Source organism: Colias eurytheme, chromosome 10, assembly GCF_061535395.1.
Source record: "Colias eurytheme isolate Ceu_HAF_F1 chromosome 10, ilColEury1 Martin Lab GWU primary, whole genome shotgun sequence".
In the NCBI taxonomy this organism is placed as follows: Eukaryota; Metazoa; Arthropoda; class Insecta; order Lepidoptera; family Pieridae; genus Colias; species Colias eurytheme.
The window spans coordinates 1,219,568-1,243,852 of NC_142989.1; the positions used below are offsets into that span (position 1 = coordinate 1,219,568).

Below are 24,285 nucleotides of genomic sequence, written 5' to 3' on the forward strand. Positions count from 1 at the left end.
TATTCGAGAAATACATAAGTAGTCATTTTAATACCTGTAAATAAATGTGTTGAATACCTAACATTATTTAAAAAAAAATCTTACTTTTTTAATATTATTCTAAATTGCAAACATGGAACTCAACAAAGCCCCTCACAGACTCAACAACATCGCCTTACAAAACTTGTCTCGTGAACAGACTGTATTCATGAAACTTTTTGAGCCTATCACTTTATGGCACCTTTAAGAACTTTATTATTGGCAGTTTTGGATGTATTAGCAATCTATGTTGGAACTTACGAAAGAGATAGGTATTAGAAGAAATTTCAAGGAAAAAAGAAATGTGAGTTGGACTTTGTAGGAAAATATTACAGTCATTGACTGGTAATATTACAGGTTGTAAATACCTTACGAGAGTAGGTAAAAGTAGTTTCAGTGAATGGTTTAGTTACAAAAACAAAGCATAGGGGCAGCTTTCGAATTTTTGATAACAGCACGGTTAATTCGAAGTTATGGCTGCGTGACTACTTGCCCGTGCCGTAGGCATTTACGTTTCAAAGGATCAAATCGAATCCCAAGGACTCCACCCGAGTCGTGACAACGATTAGACGAGAACGGTGCATTAATCGAGTAATACTATTACGAAACTATAATATTGTGGAGTTAAGTTACGTTACGTAGGTATTTCAAGTTGCGAATTGCGATTGTTGACTACGTCGCCCCTGTAAAGCAGTTTGCACCGCTGCCGCGTCAGTCGCGCGCCATCCGTCGCGCAGAACGCACGTGTCTCTACGTCACGGCCCGCGACCGGTACACCTGTGCCTGTGTCATCGCTAACACGTAAACATAGTTGTCACGTTGGACAAGTGCAGCCAAGTGAGATCGGAGCGTCGCCGGCGTTGAACGCTCAAGAGTGACAGTTGCATTCTGCAGGTGCTTGCTTCTTTATTAATTGAAAAGTGATTGTAATGTGGTCACGGCCGCAGCTCACATGTCCGGCCCAGTTTTCACGATCGCTGCCTCCGTCTTAGAATTCCACTAGTTGCTTTGTTTGGTACAGAGAGCGGCGTAATGCACGGCGTAAGACTACACTTGTTGATTCGGTCGCGCAACCCTTTGATGTTTTACACCGAAGCGTCACGACTCATCTCGCTCAGTTTTCTATTCGAGATGCACGTAAAATCAACTTTCCAATGCTTTCTTTAGCGTTCCGTTGCGTTACAATTTTATTCGCATTTATAACGAAACACCTCATACATGTTGTGACCAATCGAATCGTTAAAATTAACAATAATTGAAAGAATGAACGAGCAGTTATTTTTTTATAGCTAACATAAAATAGCGTAATAGATAAAGACACGAGTACATTTTCAATTGCAATGACATATTTTGTGGATTATTTGCAATTAGCATTCAACACGAGCTGTCGATGATTAAAGTAGGTTAATAGGTAAATCGATGGTTAACTCAAAATATATATTTACCTACTTATCCGTTAAAATATTGGAATATTCAATATCTATAAACAATTCGCCAAAAAAAAAAAATTGACGGCATTTATCACCCCTGTCCCGATATAATTTTTATTACCATTTTCCTTATTATGATACATAGGTACGATTAAAGTTATTAAAACCTATCTAGATTCTGCGGCTTTGCACGATAACAGACTGAGATAAAACTGCTACCCACGATTTTTTTCTGAGTGGGTTGCCTAAGTGCGTTATCCTAATTCCTAACTTAGCTGTAACCTTTTTAAGGATGTAAAGAACCTAACTACGTACGATACACAGCACGATAAAAATAAAATATCATACCCATTTTATTTAATGCTTATTTTGTACCAACTCCAAGAATCTAGAGAACCTTCGTCGTAACTCGCAGGCTCAGATTAGTCGTAGGTAGGTACCTACCTAGCTTAAGAATAACATGTCCACATGTGACCTCTTTCTTTAGCTTTGTAAATCATTCAGATAATAATTTTAGTTTTTGTGGCTCCGTTCTATAGCCTCTTTTTCCATCGAAATTATCAAAAAATATTCAGATACCCATAGACTTACCTAATGTTACGATTTTCCGCTGAAATATTAATATAATTGTCTAAAGGCTTATAAATGTCTCGAATAATGATGTTATAACAAACAATTACATTCAAATGTACAAGAAATGCGACTGTCAAGATGACAAAAGCACACAATAGAGTTTCACCCTTCAGAGCGCAACAATTTATGAAATATTTCTATTGAAGATAAATTTATTTCAATACAACTCTGTCGCAGTTATGTCGGCGATTTGGATATTTAACAAAATATACAATTTTATTAAATAAACAAAGATATTTGTCGAGACAATTACCTAATTTCAAGCGTAAAATATTTAAATTATTCTGGAGTTGTCTATCTTTCATTTCTACCCTTGAAGACCTTTAGGAATCGCTTAGAAATCTTGCGAAAACAAGTGCATAATTACGCATTTTAAATATTATGACTATCATAGGCATAGACGCCTAAACATAAGAAAATTTTCAAAACATTTCATTGATGGTGATAGTGTTTTGATTGAATTGTTAAATAATTATTACTTATAGATGAAGCACGATATCTTCGTAATATATCTTCTGTATAACCTGACATTTTAATACTAACTATAGCATCCGGTTATTTTGCATAAACAGCTGAATAAAGCTGATAATAGAGTAATAAAAGAAAATTGTAGGTAAGAGGTTTACATATTACATGTTATCAGAAATGATTAGCTGCTATTTATAGTAAAAATCAGAGGTTATGTTGTTAAACTTTATGCTCATTACAATAAAATGATACGCTACGAATAGATTAATGAATGTATTATAATCGTTGTCATGGTTATGAGCAAGTTTAATTTTAAAGCGTTTATAAAAATAGATCGAGAAACAGAAAAGGAAAACAAATGTAAATCTATGTATATAAAACTCAAAGGTGACTGATATAATGATCTATCAACGCACAGCCCAAACCACTGGACGTATCGGGCTGAAATTTGGCATACAGGTAGATGTTAGGACGTAGGCATCCGCTAAGAAAGGATTTCCCGAAATTGTTGCGGGAACGGGGAAAAACGGGGATGCACGTACAAAGTCGTGGGCGGAAGCTAGTCTTAAATAAATCTATATCTATAGATACAAATATTATAAAGCTGAAGAGTTCGTTCGTTTGTTTGTTTGTTTGTTTGAACGCGCTAATCTCGGGAACTACTGGTCCGAATCCGTCCGATTTGAAAAAATCTTTCGGTGTTAGAACTTATTTATCGAGGAATATATATATCATCGGGTAAAACCGCGAGGCACAGCTAATGTAAGATATATTTAGGTGTACCTAATTGAAGTGAAGTAAGAAGTTCTTTTGTCATTAATTATACGAGATGCATATAATTACAACTTCCTGACATCTCGGACATGCCAGACAAAACAGTATTTTTTCTCATTTATATTACCTAGTAGAGAATGTACTTGGTCATTTGCAAGGCTTACATAAAGACAGATTCAATACACAGAGAAGCCCTTTAGAGACATTCAATGTATTGTGAGACACTAGCCTTTATTATTGTTATATATTAAACCAGCCCCCCTAGACAAGTGGCTTTCTATTAGCGTAAAGTTCAATAGAATAGATTATGAATGTATGAGATTGACGTTTGATTACGACGACGACGACGATTGATTACGTCAATCTCATACATTCATAATCTATTTAATTGAACTTTACGCTAATAGAAAGCTACTTGTCTAGGGGGGCTGGTGTGTAAGTATCGGGTGCTAGTTAGCTCAACAGAGTTGTTTGTCGCGTGAACTTGTTAGCGACTACGTTTCCTATTGGTTTCCTATTTGTATGACAGCAGCGCCTCTAGCGGTTACGTGGCAAACTAAATTGATATTCATATCAATTTATAATATTTTTACTTTTGTATTGAATCTATTTAAGTATGTGCAACACTCATGACTGTAAAACAACCAAAAATACCTGAACAATTCAGTAAAAGGACGCAGTCAAGTTGAACGAATAAATATTTTAAATCTTTCATCAGTTACTGGGCTATTGAGATTTCCAATTTGTTTAAAAAATATTATTTTGGGAAATATAAATTTGATAATATGTAATATGAACATAAAAAACGGATTGTTTGTCTTAGGGAAATGAGAGTCTGAGGAACAATCGATTATAGATTTCTATTTTAAATTTTGGTAGGTTTTCCAGTACTATGCAAATCTTGGGCATTAGTAAATATAAATGAATGATCAAAGAAATACGTGATTTATAAGTCTGTGTAACAGAAATTGTAAAAGGTTTTAAAAGCACATTTATTTAAAAAACGGATAACTTGTATCGTTCATTGGGTATCATTTCATTCGGTTTCACATTTCTCTCTCGGGGACCACACGTTATATATTTTTTTCATATTTGGAGATAGTAAGGAGTGCTTCATGATTTAATGCTATTTTATTGGTATCAAACATGTTGTTAGTTATTATAATGGCCTGTTAAAAGCAAACAATTTATTTTAAAGAAATGTTCTGTTATCACAGTTAATTGGGTGTTTCGAAAAAATCAAAAGACAAGTAACTATGAGAGTAAATAAGGTATTTTATTTTTTGTATTATTATTTAAATTTATTTTTCTAATAGTCACGTGAGGTCTGAAATTATATTTGACCAGTGTCAATGCATTCTATAATATGATCCCATATTTCACTATTGATATGTTCTATAGTTTTTATTTATAATCTGTCTATTAAGTTTACATAAAAAATACTCTACTTGCAACGTTTTTTTATTATAGCTTGGCGCTATTAATTTTTTTGGAATCAGGACATTATTTCATTCAATGTGTTATTTGATGACCACTGATAGAAGTAAACGATATTTTATTAACTTCGAATATAAACGTGAAGAATATTTATAGAAATCTTATTATATTATGTATCAAAATCTCAGATTTTTTTTTAAATAAATGGTTAGCCTTGAACCAGGCAAATAACACGGAAGTTCTAGCTAATAAAAAAAAATTGGTATTGCCCTTTACCCAGTACCTACAAGAGGACGAAAGCTTTTTTGCCTTTATTTTTTTGGAAAAACACATCCTGTCGCGTAAATTAAAATATCAAGTTTCAAAACTGTGTTAATTAAGTTGTATAATTGTTGTGTTGATTGGTAAACAAATTATATAATCTATATTGCATGGACCATAGATAATAAATCATAATTTTGGCGCCTAATTAGAATGGTCGAAAAAACATTAATAAATAGTCGCTGAGTCGATTTTCCTTATACATTGTTGGACATGTTATTGTTTAAGCAGCTTTTGTCAACGTTCCGTCGGATAAAGTCATATCTATTGATGATATTGATCGTCATAAACGTCTCTTTATTATGTTCCTTGAGAATAGCACGGAAATGGCATTGGATTAAGCGTAAAGGGTTTCTTTGGTATATGAATTTACATTCATTTTTTAACGTCCAGTTGTTTCTATCTCTTCTTATTTTAATAGATTTTATAAATGCAAAAGTGTATTAGTTTGTCGGTCTTTCACGACGCAAGGGAGTAGTTTTATGGTATAATTTTTATGTCTGGAGATGTTAGGAGGCTAGCGAATGATATAAACTTTCACTGTGGTTAAACATCTTTGTCTTATGACAATTTCCTTTGAACCGAAGTGGTGGGTAACTAGGAAAACACAAAAATGTGAAATATAACATCGAAGTTGCGGGTGAAACATCTGAGCTGATGCAACTATCATTTTACTGAGATCAGAAGTAAGAGCGACAATTCAATGATAATGTTGCAACAAACCTTGAAACGGCGCTGTTTGAAAGCATTTTTTCACATTCTTAAGATGCGTCACTGTTTGCTGTTGATGTGCATTCTCCTGCAATAGTCTTACACTAAATATGTTATTAGCAGCATCCGTTTAGATCCTTAATCAGTAATCAGGGGTTTATTTCATATCTAGTTTCGTTATTATATATACAACCAAACATCCATATTCTGGTTATTGTTAATTATGGATATTGTTCACTGACAATACTCGTAAATTTTTCAGTTTTGTTACAAAGATAACGGTTATATGCAAATGTTGTAAATGAACCCCTTGTGTACGTTTCGTTCAGGATGACCCAGGATAAAATAACAAATATATATTATATGTTTTTTTTTAATCGGTCTAATGACTATTTATTACATTAAGTCGTTAACACAAAAAATAAAAACTATATCTGTTCCAATATTGTACACTACAGTAGGCAGGTATAGAATTATGAGCTAGATAAAAAAAGAAATAGAAAATAGTAATATGAATACAAGTACGCTACACGTATATGCTGAAAGGCAGTTGTTTCTGTATCACTTTTATCTAATGTCCTAAAACTCCTAAACTTGTTACTATTTTCACAATAGTAATAAGTTGCTAAACTACACTTTTTTATTGTTTTTGACCTTTGAACATTAGTTCGATATGATCAGATGACGTTGTTTTTTGTAAAAAAGAAATCATCAAAAGCAATAAAAAATTACGTAACGTGAAATCTTTATTTGTGATATAAAAGCATTTTCTATTGTTTGAATGCTTTTAATGCAATAAGTGGTTGAATTGTAACCGCATTGTTAAGCAATGTATTTTACAGTTTATTATTAGAATCGAAAATGGACGTTGCATCCTATTTTTCGACCGCTTTATAATGGTAGTTAGTGATTTCTACAATATTCGTTAGATTAGATAAAAATCACACATACAAAATATTAAAATTTAAGATAAGACGAAAAAGACGAGGTTATTATTAATTTAATCAAATGAGTAATTTCATAGAGATTGGTTTTCTCATAATTAATTAAAGCATTAAAGTACATAGTTTCTAAATATTAATTTGAAGGAAGTAGGAAACTTAATGACTATGATGTAAGGATTATTTTCATTTTAAATTGACTGTTTTTGTTAAGAAGTATTATATTTGGTTATGAATAAATGAGTTCGTATGTTTGTCTTTTACGTTGAAACATGTCTTTTGAAATTGCATGGAAATAGCTCGAAAGATTGAAAGTGTCTACATACTTTTAATTATTTTAATGTAATATTCTTGAATTTACTTGAAACGGATAATTCTAAATTCCAAATTTATGCACTATTATCATTTGAAATAATGTTTATCTTCACAGAATATTAAATAATTAATTTCTACAAGAAAATGCTCAACACTACATAAAATTATTATAACTAAGATTTTTGTTAAAAGATAATCTAAAACAATTTAGCGATCATAAAGTATTTGAAGGAAAGACAAACAATAACTGCGCATGGACGTGTATTCACACATGATCTAACAGAAACTATTTTGATTTATGTAGATATGCGGCGAAATTTGCGTGTATGCGACTTTCGATATGTACCATTATTTAATGTTTATTAAGTACCTTTTATATTATTGGGATTATTTGTAATATTAATTCTATATTTAAAGGTTAAAATTGTTGCGTTTATAATGCGTTTATACCTAATCAATAGGAAATAATTGCAAAATTATGTATTTCCTTATAATTTTAGTTAATCACAAATCTGCAAATGGGAATAATATGTCATTCGAATATTCTCGAATTTGAAATATATGCACTTATATGAACATATTTAAAATTTTGTTTATAGATATCCCGAAGATACACGTAGACGATTAAACTTCAATTGAATTTATTTTAATGAATATATTCTCAATACTCAAAAAAAAAGCAAACAGACCAATTACTAAAGCACACCTATCTAAAACAGGACGAAAGAAAAAACAGGAAAAAATCAAAAAACGTACGATGATGTAAAGAAGAACTACCATGTATGGGATCTGGTTTTGGAATGTAAAACAGTTCGGATTACATTGCCGCTAGTGCAGTATATTTTGATACACGTGAAGTATACAGAAATGGTTACAAACGAGCAATCTATGCTAATACGTCTGCAAATCACGCAATCTGCATAGACTGGAAATTGTGATACAGTGTTATGCGCGTATTACTTACACAAGACCAGTTAATAAAACGTAGGTACAAATCATGAAGACTATTTCTAAACAATTACTCAAACATATTGATAGTTGTGGAGATTGTGGGTTAGGATGATTGAAATGAACAAAAGCAAATGTCAGAGGCGTAACCTTTACGCATTGGAGAGAAAATCGTAAGCAATACAGGAAAACAGCGACGTTTTAATCAAAATGTCATCAGGAGCACGTGTTTGGAAGCCTAATAGAAAACTAAGGATGAATCCATACTCATTGCTCCTTTTGCAATTCCACTTATGTTAGTATTGTGTAATTATAGAAATAAATGTAGATACAAGCATCTTTTGAATGACGTACACTACGATCTAAGCTGCTAATTATAAACAATAGTTTATTGATTATTTAGAAATAGTTCTGCTTCATACTTCACTTGAGTTCACTACAGATATGACATAACTTAAGATGTAGGTATATTGGCCTGGTCATAAGAGATGTGATTGCAATGTAAGACCATTAGTTAGTGGTAACTTGGCGGTTGGCAAATGTGAAGTATTAAATGTAGTATGATTGACAGTTTTGAGCCCATCCAAATTGAGAAATAAAACTGGCATATTGTGGGAGGGATTTGTGCACATATTGTCGGTAGGACAAATGCTAATTAAACTTGTTGTTACGAACCTAATCGAATACATATGTTACTTTGGTTTATATCCTCTTAATAATTAAAACGCAAGTGATTTACATGATGGATATTGTTCCGTAGACCGTACTCCTGTTGGTGAGATGATAAAGAAATTACCGACAGTAAGCTTAAAATAACAGCAGTTCCATATAAAATACATCATGAAATACATAACCACCTAGTTTTCAAGTCGGTTGGAAATAAGACAGTATTTGTGTCAGCAAATGCGACAAATGCAAGAACATCAAAGCAGCATGACGTGCGCGGTATAATACCTTGTAATGATAATTTACTTGAACTATATGTGTACGCTAAATTACAGAGGAATTAGATGTAGTTGTGCGGTCTATCTGAACTTAATGTTAAACGATTCATCTTCTTCCCCACGTGTTAAATTATATTTGAAATATTACGATTAAGTATACTTACATGGCAAATTCTATTTATAAGACCAAATATCCAATAGACTCTGTGTTCATTAAAGTGAAAATAAGGTTCAGTTGGAAATACGGGTGTTGCCGAGTTACTTATATTGACAAATATTTATGAGGGACAGGGAACCGTTCTTTAAGAATCACTATTCTTTAAGATCATCGTGAAAGGACTATTCTTTGAGGCGCTTTCAATTGGAAAAATCGTCGCGTCTTAATCGTTCACTGTGAACTGAGTGTATAGAAATGTTTTACAAAGCAGTACGCTATTCTCATAATAATGCAGATTACGTAACGAAGATTCGCTGAGATACATTCGGACCGTTCACCGGAAATCCTTTGGGTAATTCTTAATTGTGTATCGAAATTGTTATGCAATGTAAAAGCCTTTTATGGACATTGAGATGAGCCCAAAACATATGTTAGAATATTTCATAACTCGCTTTTGTTAACTAAAAGTGAACATCTTTTAAGTCGAGTATTTTTGCAACAAGAACCTGTATGTTAGACTTCGCATTTTTCCTGTTAACTTTGTGATATTATGTAACCGGTCAGAATGATGAGCGATTGTACTGTTTCATTACAATTTGGCATATAAAAGTTGCATTAGATTTCAGGCTTACAAAATGATGGCGATTTTGAGTCCGTAATCTTCTGACATAAGTGTTGATTTTATGTTAATACCCACCCCACTATGTTCAAAATAGCCTTTCGTATTATAAGCTTCAATTATTTTTATATTCAAACAATAAAAAACAAAGCTTTATAATTGCTTGTCCCTGGAATATTTAAAGTCATAAACAAAATGAGTTTTATCCGCGCAACCAATTAAGATAACTAGAACGATAAATAATGCTACATGTTATACATTTGCATAGTAACGGAAATATTTTCCATTGAAATGACCTGACTCAACTTGAGGAATAAAGTTTTCGCATCACTGCCTTATGTGTATTCTGACCTATTTCTGCCAACGCAATTACGGGGATATAATTAGATAGGAAAGGACAATGGATACTAGGATTCTTATTTCTTACTGGATGGAAAATTTAATTAAAGGTAGATCTTCTATAGAGCTTTTTCCTTCGGCCGTTTGTCAAAATAGTTTACGTTTATATGCTCTGTATTTCAAAGATAGATGTTCAATAAAAGCGAGGATAAGTGAAATACAGTAAAAGTTCTTTATTCGCGGGCAATAGGTTCCGTAAATGTGCCGCGAATAGAGAAACCGTGAATATGGAATGGTAATTTGTATGGGGTTATAGGGGTAAGGGGATACGTTCCTGGGTGACGAAATTTTTTTTTTTTTTTTTTGTATTAGCGGGCAAACGAGCTGGCGCGTCACCGGATTAATGCGATGATTGGCGCCGCCCATAATCACCCACAAGACCTGTATGGTTGCAGGTGTGTTGCCGGCCTTTTAGGGAAGAGTACGCTCTTTTTGAAGTACCCTAAGTCGTATCTGTCCGGAAATGCTGAGCTCGGGAGGTCGTTCCACAGAGGAGTGGTGCGTGGAAGAAAGTTCCTCCTAAATCGCACGGTGGAAGAGCGCCAAGTGTCCAGATGTTGAGGGTGATATTTCAACTTGTGGCGAGCAGTTCTATGGTGAAATTCAGCAGCCGGTATTGTTCCGAACAGTTCGTCAGAGCATTCGCCGTGGTAGATGCGGTAAAATACGCAGAGAGATGCAACATCTCTACGGAGAGCCAAAGAGTCCAGCCGATCAGTAATACGAGGGTCGTCCACTAATCGAGTAGCTCGTCGCTGGATTCGGTCAAAAGGAAGGAGCTGATACTTGGGTGCTCCGGCCCAGAGATGGGAACAGTATTCCATGTGCGGCCTGACTTGAGCCTTGTAAAGTTGTAGGCGTTGGCCGGGTGTGAAATACTGTCCCGCTCTACAGAGCACACCAAGTTTTTGGGAGGCTAGCTTAGCTTTTCCTTCCAGATGACAACGAAACTGGACATCATTCGATATTTCGACTCCAAGTATACTAATGCTGGCTGAGACTCTGGTGGGAATGCCCTAAAAAACTGGAGACACGACGAAGGGAGTTTTTTTTTTGAAATAAGGAAGCATATACATAAAGAAATCAGTTTTATTGAAATTTTTGACCAAACATATATTTATTAATAACCATTTAATTAGGTATTATCTTCAGGTTTAGGCAATGGCTTAGCACTTTTTACTCGTTTTTTAGTCGACATTATAAATTCGTAGTTATGTAGTTCAGGCGTTTTCTATGGATAACAATTGATTTTTATTTAGGTAAATACATATACATATGTATATACCGATGTACCGATTCGATCCGCGAATAAAGAATTTTGGGCCGCGAATATAGAAATTAGGTCGCATTTTTTCCACCCGCGAATAGTGAAACCGCGAATGAAGGAAGCGCGAATAAGGAACTTTGACTGTAATTGAATACAAATTTTATGAATAAGTACATAAAATGTCTAGAGAACGTTTAAAAGCTTTCCTTCTTGGAGTAAAAAAAAAACATGTTTAGTGTTTGCTCTTATCCTTTAGGTCTCAGACGATATTTGCGTCCGATATTTCTGCGTCAAAAACATCGCAAATGCGTGGGATCGACCTAATTGTATAATGTACTTGTACCCTTCATATTTGAACATTTTCTGATTTACATATTATGTATTTGAATAATACGATTTCTGGATAACATGTTCATCAAGTGTTTGGTTCTAAAATATTTCATAAAACATATATTGTCTTTTCTTTTAGAAAACGTAACGAATCTCTATCGCAATCAAAGCTTTTATTTCATTAATCGACATATTATTCGTTTGGTCATCGGAATTTTTATGTTCTTTAGTTATAACGCTACCAATAGTTATGTCTGATGCTTATTGCTGCATCATGAGGTTACCATTTTGTTTTGCGATAAACATTTTCATAAAGCCTTCAAGAGTTTCGACCTTGTTCAGTAAGTGGTTAGTGTCATTGGTTAAACCTGATTATGTAGATCGATAAAATGTACGTTTTTATCAACGTTGATAACAGTTCATTATTCTAGGTCCAGTCGTGAGACCTAAATGCAGTGGATTGATAAAGCGTTCGGAATGCCAAGGCTGTTCGCCTTTTCTCTACACATTGCTAATAAAAACTTGACAATTTAGGTGCGGTTTGATAACTTTTTTAGGTCTCTAAGGCCGTGTACTTTTACGATTTTTATTAGCAAGCTTTGATTGCTAAATGGTTTATTTAGTTTAGTCTTTATTGATTGATTATTTTTTCTTTATTTGGTGTTTCGTTGGTTTGACGTTTTCAAAAGTGATAGTGCTGGTTTTCAGTTCATGAAATCCATTATTTCTGAATTTTAATTTTAATTGTTTAAATTAACAATATTTTAACCGATCTTTTTAAGATGAATGACGTTGGAGCGAGCGTAAATCTGAAGATGGATTTATTTTGTTAGATTTTTTTATACTTTTTACGTGATTGTTCATTAATCGATTCTTCACCGCGTATTTATCATGTAAGTAGACTCCGTTTTTAAAGCAATTACGTTCTTGAATTAGCTCTTGATTATTATGGGATGAAGAATCCCATTATAGGAGTTTTATACATTATGTCTATTATGATGATGTCATAGGAACCTGTTATAGTAATTTGTCAATACTATGGCCAGATATGATGTAATTACGCTTCACGAGGACTTCACACTTGCCACTAAACCGGTTCCAAAATATTCACTCTTGTTTTGTTTTGCTGCATCTCAGATTTATTTATTGACTATGTCATAAATAATCCGACCTTTCTGAGTACCTTTGGAAAAAAGAATAATTGGTTATTTAATAAAGCGAGGATATTTATAGGATAATTTATTGTAATCTTATCAAAATCAGAGTGTCGACTTTGTCTTCGTTAATTATGTTTTATTGGACGATGAAATAGTCGAGCTTTATGATGATTTAAGTTAAGATTATTGAAGTACCAAAAATACTATTATTGTCTTCTTATATACTAACAAGAAAGTTTTAGGTGTAACAAGTTGGATAAGCAAATCAATGAATGATAAAGTTACCTAGTTTTACAGGTTATACAAATTTCTTCATTAGCTTCGTTTCCCGTAGCAACATGTTCTCAAAGAAGCCTTATAATGTGTGTTCCAATTTGCAGGTTCATAGTGATAAAACAATCTAACCTCAAATTCGCACGAAGTACAAAGCTCCTCGTTTTCAATCATTTAGTTTTGCGTAGGTGCTGGAAAGGCTAATATTTATCATGATTATAGAGATACGTGTTACCGATCACCTCGTCTATCATATGTGGGCGGTTGTATCTGGGCTATTTTGCCATGTTTTAGGGCAATTGATCGTGCGTATGTGTGCGTATATGTTACCAATATGTGCAGTGTTTCTGAGTAACGAATATATAAGTGGGATGGCAATGAAATGCCAATTGACATTCGAGTTTTAGTGTTTATCTGGGAATGTAGGAGCACTAACGGCTGGGTTATCCAACGGGAAATTTAGTGTTTTTTATCACAATATCGTACCAAATTGGCAGTCAATCAGGTATTTGTACAACATAGCATTGTGGAGCTTCCTGCATGCCAAATGAATCGATTTTTCTCCCAGTGGGATGCTGAGATTTGGTATCCGGAAAACTGTTTGTTTACTAAAAATGCCCGATCGAAATGCCCTAAGTCTGTTGGCCGAGTTAGAGTCACTTTCACTGGCCAGTGACGCAACGCCTACTGCTTTTTGTTGCGGCCACATTCACTAGAGCTTTTCAAAGTTCAATGGATCAGTTATGTTTCGAAGTGAACGGTAACATTATGGCTATTTTGTAACCGTCGGCACTTAATTACCCAATGTGTAAATCTAATTTTATATTTGTAAAGAGTTTTTAATTACTGTACGACCTTGGTTCTTTAAATTGAATGTCTTTGAGATGTTTGCTCGTCTGCTGTTTGCAGACTTTCTTAGGGGTTTAATATACGAATCTTATTTCGCGGCGATATGTGAACAATATCGAGTTAAAAAATCCATGTTCAAAAAGATCAAGGAAAACATATTTGAACTTGAATAAAGTCAAGACAAATAACATTTTGTCATTGAGGTGTGATTTCACAGATACACCATAAAGAAATTAACATGTTAGCTTCTAATAGACATTGGAACTAATTAAAAAAAAATAGCTTGTCAATAGTGATAAATTTGATAAGTGGGTGGGATTTTTTTTCTTATATTCGAATGAAATATTTATCCCCACACGGTTTTGGTTTATATACATTATGCAGTGTTCGCACTATTTGCCATGTATTCGGGTTGCCTTGAATTATAACTTAACGCTTATTTGCGATAAGTGGCCCTATAAGTAAAAGTATTACGCCAATTAATGACATTATTTTTACACAACTTATATTTCAACTATTTTAAGTGCTCATGAATAATGTACTAATCTTTGAAAGTATGTGTTGGGTTTAGATTAGAATTTTAACTATGTAGTTGATATGACGGTATATATTTACTCGTACTCAATCTCATAAAAATGCTCATGTTTTACAGGAGAATTTTGCAAAAAATCACATTAAATTTAATGGGAGTCACGATCAAGTATCCAGCGTTCACAAAAAACGGCGTGGTTTTTAATGTAATTAATAAACGTCACATTGAAAATTAAACTCGTTGATCAAGCAAGTATTATGTTGTATTCATATATTAATAACAGCGGATAAATACATCAAATTCACGAAATAATACAAGTTAATTATGCTGCTTTATTTCATATGAATAAAGAGGAAATGGACTAAATTCATAATTTTGTAAAAGTATTAGTTTTATTTAATGAAAACGAGTATTAATTGCTTTTAGGTATCTAAACTTAATTGATAAAAAGGCTGTCCAAATTTGCTCCACGTCTAACATTAGCGACATCGATTTAATAAACATTGTAGGGTATAAAATTAGTATTCATAGCTGGAGTAAGAGCCTCTGACGCATCTTTAAATTCTTTACCGTTAATAAATCCAATTTGCGCGGATTTGTTGACGGTTTTAGAATATCTTCCACGACTTTGCAGCGTACGTAACGTACTACGTAATATAAGTTGTACTATAGCCCTTGTTAACGACTAAAAATATTATATGAGAGTGACGTGAGATCCTTTTAGGGTTTCGTTTGATTGTTGCTAAATTAGTGTATGTAAATTTTAATGGTCTTACCACAAAACAATTTGAACACAGTCTAACTTTAAACCAGGGATCTGTCACTTTAATAGTTGTCAATGTGAAATACGACAAAATCAGATTAAAGAGAACCCACGCTTAAAGATAAACCCTGTCTAAAGTTTTTTGTGGTAAGTCAGTAAGGTTTTAAAAGTATGGTTTGGTTCCGCTAATGTCAGGGTTCGGTTATGCTAAGGGATTTTCCTTATGGATGTATCCAGCCATTTGTATGCAAAACTAATATGTTATACGAATTAGGTATAGAGCTAAGGAGAGAAAGGGGTAACTTAATGTTTAATATCATTTATAAAATTGCGTCGATTGTATGTGCCTAATCAAGAAAGTATTTTTATCTACAAATCCTCTAATCTTTCGGAAACGCATATGAATATTTGTTGTGTTTACTATTTTGCATTGTACCTATATATATCTTACAGCACTTTTTGTTACATAAAAGGTTAGTTTACGTTGACATAATTTAATTATAGTTCATGTAATAGCTTGTTCGGTTTTGCGAACAATTTACAATTGTACACTTCACCAATTAGAATTTCACATCCAGTCCTAACGACGATCGTGCCGTTCCAGAAAAAATGGATTTTTAGGATTTCTACTAGAAAATCCACTAAAATTCTCTTGTTTTCTGTATTCCGATAAGTTTTATTATTTAGTTCGTGTTCGATTAGAAAAAATCTTACTGAATTTATTTAACAGATTGTATAGGTAGATCTATAGAAGAAACATGCAGAAGTTTTTTAGCATAGTTATATAGGTCAAGTATTATAAAGATTATAACAATCCCAAAAATTAACATCCTTCCAAACCTCAATAACATCAGCTTAATGAATATAAACGTTAACTAACAAAAATCTTAGGAATATTTAAATTAAAACAAATTTATTGTTTATCGGAAAATACAATATACCTAAAGCCTTATTTATTGTTTATCGGAAAATATAATATACCTAAAGCGTTAAAATAGTCTTTTGTTTATGAATTAACTGGCTATGTGAATGGAATTTTTCAATTATCAGCGAGTTATACCCGTTTAAATAATTAGCATTCATCAATTCAAAACACATAAAAGTTATTATCATGCACAACTGTTGCCGAGTGCAGAAAAATAAAATTATTAGTTTTTGAAATGTCAACATTCTGTGTCCTAGATAGCCTATACTGACATTCAATTATCGACTGTATTGCACACGCAATAAGTGCTGGTGTCCAATTGAAATAGGTTCGTTAAGGTTTGCCTGCATTTGCGACTGTATTAATTGATTTATGGCCAAATTATTGGCTGGTTGTTTTATATTTGGGGCGTTTCGTATAAGATTCATAATAAACTGCATCTTATGTTATCATCGTCTCACCAACATCACTATGACCAGTGATGAATAAATAATACCATCAGTCAGTTTAATTTCTATTTCTGTGGTATTTGCGCTTACCATACCTATTATCGTTAAATTAATGGGGTTTGTTTGATTTCATATTATATCGTAGCTTCAATTATAGTATTTTTCACACATTATAATATGTTAGATGTTCCTTTAAACAGTTTAAGTCCCGTGTCTTAGTAATAAACTCTTTAGATTAATAAAATTTGGTCTGGTATATAAATGACGTTATAACGCTAATTGCCCGCTTGCCTTTAAAAGCGAAATCGATTAACCAGATGTTAATGCATCTGCTCGTACTCTTAAATCGTGAAGGACTGCTCTATGCCGAGTCTAAAACAGAATTACCTAAATATTTGCAATCGTCTGAACCCGCCCTTAGCAACAAAAGTGAGTGTCCCAAGGTTGTCCGCTCCGTCTAGTCCATGCACGGATTTGACGGTTTAACACAAAATCAACTTAAATTTATCACCCATAAGATTCCTAATCCAATGCCGTATTTCTTCATCAGCTCACGTTATCAATGCAATGCGAATTGATCTCTAAAAACATATTAATAAAGTTAATAAGTGTGTCTAAGTTTTTCTCACATGTCTTTGTATGGAAGTTGCTTTCCTTGCGTACTTTGATTTATCGGTGTGTTTTAAATGTAATTGATCTGTTACCTTTTTTTTACGAGATGTAGGTCGGTAGAACGGAGTTGGTATGTCGGTGTTGCAGTTTATTTTGATAATGCCAGAATTGGTTAAATAAGCTTATAAGTTTTAACGTGTGTTACGTGCTCGTCAGATATTAGAATTGGAATAGTTTTAATTTTTTCTACGGTAGAGGTTAATGGAATGAATGCAAAATTTAATTGTAGCTACTTAGTATGTAACGTATTTCATTTGACGGTAAATAAGAATTAGCTGCCTAATGTCATTTTCATTCTGATGTATAAAACTTTATTCCTGTTTTTGCATTAATGATTTACACCAAAATAATGGACACGTTAAAGAAACAATACTTTACCTTGAACTTTGTAGACTGAAGTGATTATTTCCTACGATTAAAATAAATATCCACAGGATCAGGAAGTTGTCACAGAAGGTCATAGTTTTTATACGTTTATGATATTGCGCTTGGTTTTGCAAAATAGTTTTTGCGACACTGGGATTTTCTTGATGTATTTTGTGTCTTGGTACAGAGATTATAGGATTAGCAAGTATCACTACATAGTATAAAACAAAGTTACTTTCTATGTCCCTATTGCCCTTTTGTATTTGCTTTGTATGTTTGCCTTTTGTATGTGCTTTAATCTTTAAAACTACGCAACGGATTTTGATGCGGTTTTTTAATAGATAGAGTGATAGGTACAAGGGGAAGGTTTTAGTATATAATTTATTAGGTTTTTGACAAAGCGGGCGAAGCCGCGGGCGGTAAGCTAGTTATAGATATTATGTTCAATTTTTATTTGAGGTTTCGTTTTATATTTCTTTAATTTTATTTACCTACTACAGATATTATTGCCGGCTCTTTTAAGAAGCTACTTCCGAATCGGAATATTTTCATATTCAAATGCATTTCGAAATGAAGTCTAGTTTAATATTTGAGTCTATATTGAATTAAATTATTTTCCATCGAGTATATTTATTTACTAATACATATTCTAGGATGTAACCATAGGTAAGTACCTAATGTAACGTATTAAATCGACTTTGGTATATTGATTATAGTTAAATAATAGATAATACCTAGAAACGAAAAATGTCAAGGCTGTACTGCGGTATTTGCATCAATATGCGCGCGCGCAACGGTAACAACTAACAACTTAACAAGTAACAAGTAAACGGCAGTTATAATGCATTTTTATGAAGATAATAGTATGCAATAGAAATATGATTTGATTAATAGCTTCCATTGAAGCACTTAATATATAATAGACTGACAAGGTAGTTCACAGGTCAATAGGTGATTTTAGACAAATCAGAAAATGCTAGTGTGATAAAAAGCATACAAAATACATTGAAATTTGAATATTTTGACAAAATTGGAACTGAGCCCCAAATAGCTTTTAGTTAAAATTGGGAAATATGCACCTACTAACATAGAAAACGTGTTTCTTAGTATATTTTTAAACAAATGATCATGAGACATTAAGAACTTTTTGGAAATTACATTTTCATATAGGATAAGTATCTGCCTATAAATGGACATATTAAACGGAATCGCATATCACCAATCGGTCAAGCGAGGTTTGGCCAATGAGATTGCGTGTGAGATGATTGACGGGCTACTAATGTACCAAAAAGGTTCCAACTGGGATGTTTCTTAGTTTTGTAGATGTACTTGGTGGTTCAGAACAAAGATAGGATATTATGTAAATGGTGGAACGGTGATAACAAGGATTAGTTGAAATTCGAGGATATACTAGAGACTCAACTGTGTTGCATTACTCAAATAGGTTCAACAAATCTGCATTAATTTGAAAACAATGGCATATATTCGCGATACGGAAAGGGGAACTTTAAAAAACGTTTCGCGACATAAAATACTACTAGGTATATGAGATAAACGTCTTGAATCAGTTAGAAATAGTTTGATATTAAAAATGGATATAGACCGTACCTTATTTAGAAGCAATCACAGAACTGACTGTGTCAATATGATTTTGAAAGGCTTCAATATTGCCAATGGTATGGAGACCTTGTCTAGAAGATAGATAATACAGGGGATTCCTCTAGGTAAATCATCATTTATTCTATGAATTCTTAAAAGTGATCAATGGATACTTACCATATATTTAGAAGAACACTTAATAAATAGCGGTCTTTCAGATTTTATTATGGTCCTGGAATATAATGACAATTTGGTGGTCACACATGTATTATAAATCAAATAGTAAACCGTTGTGATAATTAGAATTAACTCGTCAAGCGTCTTAAAATGTTAACAAGTACGAAATATAATTGACATAAAATACAATAATTTATCTCTGCGTGAATAAATATCACTAGTTGATATTTTGTGTAACATTTAATAAGTAGGATATAGTGGACGATGGACGCCATTATTTTATAACATGTGTTTAATACATTCATATTCGAATATTCGTTTATACTCATATAAACACTAATGTGGAGGTCACCAAGGCCTAAACGCTTTAGGTGAGCCCTGTAGCATTTGTTATTACTTATTTCCAATTTATTTGCGTTGTAAGTTCACGTTTGATGTTTCAGTGTATTTGTTTATTGTCAAGATCTATCTTCCCTTTCTTATAATCTCATACCGAACCCGAATCCCTTCTTCCCAATACATCGGTTATTGCGAATATATTCGGAAAATGACGCTAAAAATGAGCTGACAGTAGTTTCTCTCGTTTAAATGAAATTTAATATTATTCGCACATCATTAGAGAATGGCTCCAGGTTAACGGTTTAAAAATATGTATGACATGATATTTTTAACGATAAGCTACGTTTCTATAAAGCATATAATGTATAAATAATAAATATCTATGTCTGAATATTCAATGACTAATAGAAAAACTTAAAGATAGGAAAAATATGTATACGCCTATATATAGTACTAGCTTCCGCCCACGACTTTGTACGTGCATCCCCGTTTTTCCCCGTTCCCGCAAGAATTTCGGGAAATCCTTTCTTAGCGGATGCCTACGTATCTTCTACCTGCGTGCCAAATTTCAGCCCGATACGTCCAGTGGTTTGGGCTGTGCGTTGATAGATCACTATATCAGTCACCTTTGAGTTTTATATATATAGATATAGGCGTATACATATTTTTCCTACACTAGAAATGAATAGTCAGAAACTATTTATACAAAAACAACATGCGGGGTATATGCGTGCATTTGACACAATGTTATCGTTCGATCGATTTGAACTTGCGTCCTTCAACGATTAACGTGTTTTTAAAACGGCTTGATTAAAATTACGAATCGTACCGTGACGTGTGACGAATGGACAGTGGACACGTGCAAGGTAAGGTGCAAGGCTTGTGCTACGAGAAACATTTCTTACACGTTAAACCATATTATTAGAAATTTATTACAATATTTGTTCTTTTTAAAGCTAAATTTTTATTAAGTTAATTGTCAACAGACCGTTTTATTTAAATTATTTTAGAAATAATATTTTGCAGTCTGTGCCAGAAGCCAATTGTATGCTACATTTGTAAGATATTCGTATGAACTATCGCGATTATTTAAACCTGGCCAAATTAAAAGTATCCTACGGGTAATGTTTTGTAGTATTTATAATGCACATTATACAATATTATTTCCGTTTTTTCCTTGTTGCTTCGACGTATTCCTTTCTCGTTAAAACGATAAGAAGAGAAATATCAAGTTACGCGTGCTACATTCGAATTCATAGTTTTTCCTTTCTGATGCATAAAATATTCGTATGTATTTTCTTATTTTATGGGTCCATAGAAACTTTGACGTCACACGTGTAAATCACTTTATATTATAAAAATGAACGTGAACGGGTGGACCTATCTCGATAATTTTTTTTTATTATATTGCTTGAATTACGAGGATGGTTATTATGGAGAGAAAACATAAATATGTACCACGAGCGAAGCCGGGGCAGACCGCTAGTAATATAATATTAATAGAGTTAATATGTGATCAAACGCCGTGGAACATTCGTTCTGTCCACGTTCTATCGGATTATCTTTGTCTAGGCATGATTTGGGACGAGTTTATGCAAACGGGTATTGATCGTATATCTATAAGAAAGTTCAAGAAACGATTATTTTATTGATTGGTATCCGTTCCAGCCTTTTATGACGTCCACTGCAGGACATAGGCCTCCCCCAAAGATTTCCATAACGACCGATCACCAGCGGCCTGACTCCAGCGGCTCCCCGCCACTTTGATCAGGTCGTCTGTCATTAAAACATACTATATTGTTCAAATTATCACTTGTTCATCGCGAATATACCAATATCACGCGGTTTTATTCGGATGTCAAATCATAAAGAACATTTACGCACAATTTGTAACTAATATATCAATCGAATCACAACAAGCGCAAATAAAACTTTTACCCAAACGTTTATTACTCTTCAATACTGCAGATACTATCAGCTTCATAAACAAACTTTTTGTAAGTGTTGAACAATATCTGGCGAGTTGCCAGTGCAACAAGTTTCTTGGGCAAGTTCAAGGTAATGTATTATGCAATATCATTTCTCCGATTGCCAAAAATAACGTAGGGCTGAACGGTTGGAGACATTTGCAATATTTATTTTTGATGATATAAGTGTGTATATTAAATGTTGTTTCTAGTGAATTTGTTTAGAGTTTAGACTATTGGTTTTGTTAGGGTTGAACTTGAACCGACAGAAAAAAAAAATAGGCAAGTGATGACTGATAAAGCAGACAATATGGAGTACATAGACGGTTTCTGAGTCGGTGGAAGGTAATAAATATTAATCATATTTTCGTGTTTTACATTGAGGAAATAGAGAGTGTGTGTAGCTTACTACCGAAATTCTTCATACTTTTTTTGCAAATGCAAATTCTAACAATTATGTAGTGCACATAAAAAGGAAAGGTTACGATGATGTAACCTACATTGGTATTATACAAAGCTTCTACATTCGATCCTCCTTTACAGTTTTATACTATTTTTACTAGATAAAAGGACTTTCCTAGAAGTGATAGTTCAAGGAAAAATTCAACTTTGTTTACCGTATTCTGAGTGAACATTCTAAGTAGGTTGATTTGTAAAATTTATCGTAGATTACGCTTTAGATGTAACTTAAATTGGTTCATTTCAAATATTTATTTTACATTCCTTATTTTTATTACTAGATATACCTTTAAATTACAAAGCTAAAGATTCTTAAAAAATACATCTGATGTAAGTAATTATCCAGTTTTTTTGGATTTTTATTGATTTACTACATTATAACAGCATTTAATTCCGTACAATATTGAGAGGCCGTGTTACAAGTGGTGGTGGTACAAATTATTTATACATTGTTATAACTGAAGACAGATCATTGTAGACATTGTAAAGCCTTATATTAAGTGGAATGAGGACAAGGGATTAAAAGACGGTACCTAATGTAGTAGGTACAAATGTACAATTACAAATTAAATTGTAACTTGTATCTTCTATAGGTTTAAAATTATAATTGTTACTAACCTCTTTGTGATATTAATGAAAATGGCTGTGTTTTTTTAGAGCGATAAAATCCATTGCTTACGGCGCGGCGTGCATAACGTGCGAACGACTGAACCAACTGAAATTTTTCTTTGAATTTTTTGGTTAAACTATGCATATTTGACACATAACTGTCATCACTTAATAACTGCAAGTATTAAATTTCACACTTTATCGTAACTTACCGATGCGACATAACATGGCATATTTTAATTAACTCAATTTCATGGTTATATCATAAGCAATCATACCCCATGTAGGAAATACCTTTTTAGTAGGGATGTAACGATACATGATTTTGCCGATACGATACCGATACCGATATTTGTAGTAATGTATCGGCGATACCGATACCGATACCGATATCGATGGCTTGGTAGAAAAATAAATAGTGAATTATGCATAAAAAGTTACCAACATTTAACAGAGACAACTGTTAATCGTATTCTTTTAAATAAAAATGCCAAATCAAAAAACAACAAAACCATTTATTTTAGAATTATTATTTTACGAAGTCAGTTAAACTTTAATACACATACAATCAGTACCTAATAAAAGTTTACTATAATTGGTAGAGTTTCTTCAGAAAACAAAGTGCGCACGAGCGGGCGGCCTCCCGCATCGTTCATTGGGAGCGGATTTTTGAATTATTTGATATCAAAAAAATTGGTTGTTTGTAAAGTAGGTTTACGATCGAGATGTTTACGTGATAACATAATGCAGTGGCAGCGCTCGAGATGAAACGGGAGATCGGTCCGTCTCTCTCTCGTTATACCTGCGATCGCGCTCGTGAGGTTTTGGTGTGACACAAGTTTATGAACATGTCACCCGACTAAAACGATTTTAAAAACGTTATCACGTTAAAAATTAAAAAAATTCAAAATTATTTAAATTTCTTTCCTTTACATAAACAAATTTGTGATTGGAACACTCCTAGTAAGCAAATAAAATGCTTGTGTCAGGAGGTTCCGCTCTTCCTTAACACTATTACAGAAACAGAAATAAAACAATATGAATGAATACAATGCAAAAACATAAAAGAAAAGAAAGAATTTAATAAAAAAATATCGGTATCGGTTGATTTATTATCGGCGATACCGATATATCGGCTTGCCGATATATCGGCCGATATATCGGTATCGGTATCGTTACATCCCTACTTTTTAGTTTTTAAAGTGGTAAAGTCTGATACTTACAGGTAATAAAAATATATGTACAGAAATTCGCTCTAATATGTATGAAATTGTCCTCTCTAGGGGGCGCCATTTCGAATTTAATATTGCGTAGCCCCAGGCTGTAACTGGACGACCTAAAACGATAGCCAATTTGAAAAATCATAAGTATTTGTATGTTTTCTTTAAGTAAGAATGTACATTATAAGTTACATGTTTTTTCGTTTATTGTTCACGA

At 33.1% G+C, this 24,285-nt stretch overlaps 1 protein-coding gene across 1 annotated transcript in view; it reads left to right on the forward strand.

Annotated features, from left to right (window-relative positions):
• Nucleotides 1-713: 713 nt before the first annotated feature.
• Nucleotides 714-24,285, forward strand: part of LOC149904989 (terminal nucleotidyltransferase 5C) — a 186,871-nt gene continuing 163,299 nt past the window's right edge. The window contains exon 1 of the mRNA XM_090106722.1: nt 714-912. The gene's annotated coding sequence lies outside the window, so the exon portion shown is untranslated. The remainder of the gene's footprint in view (nt 913-24,285) is intronic.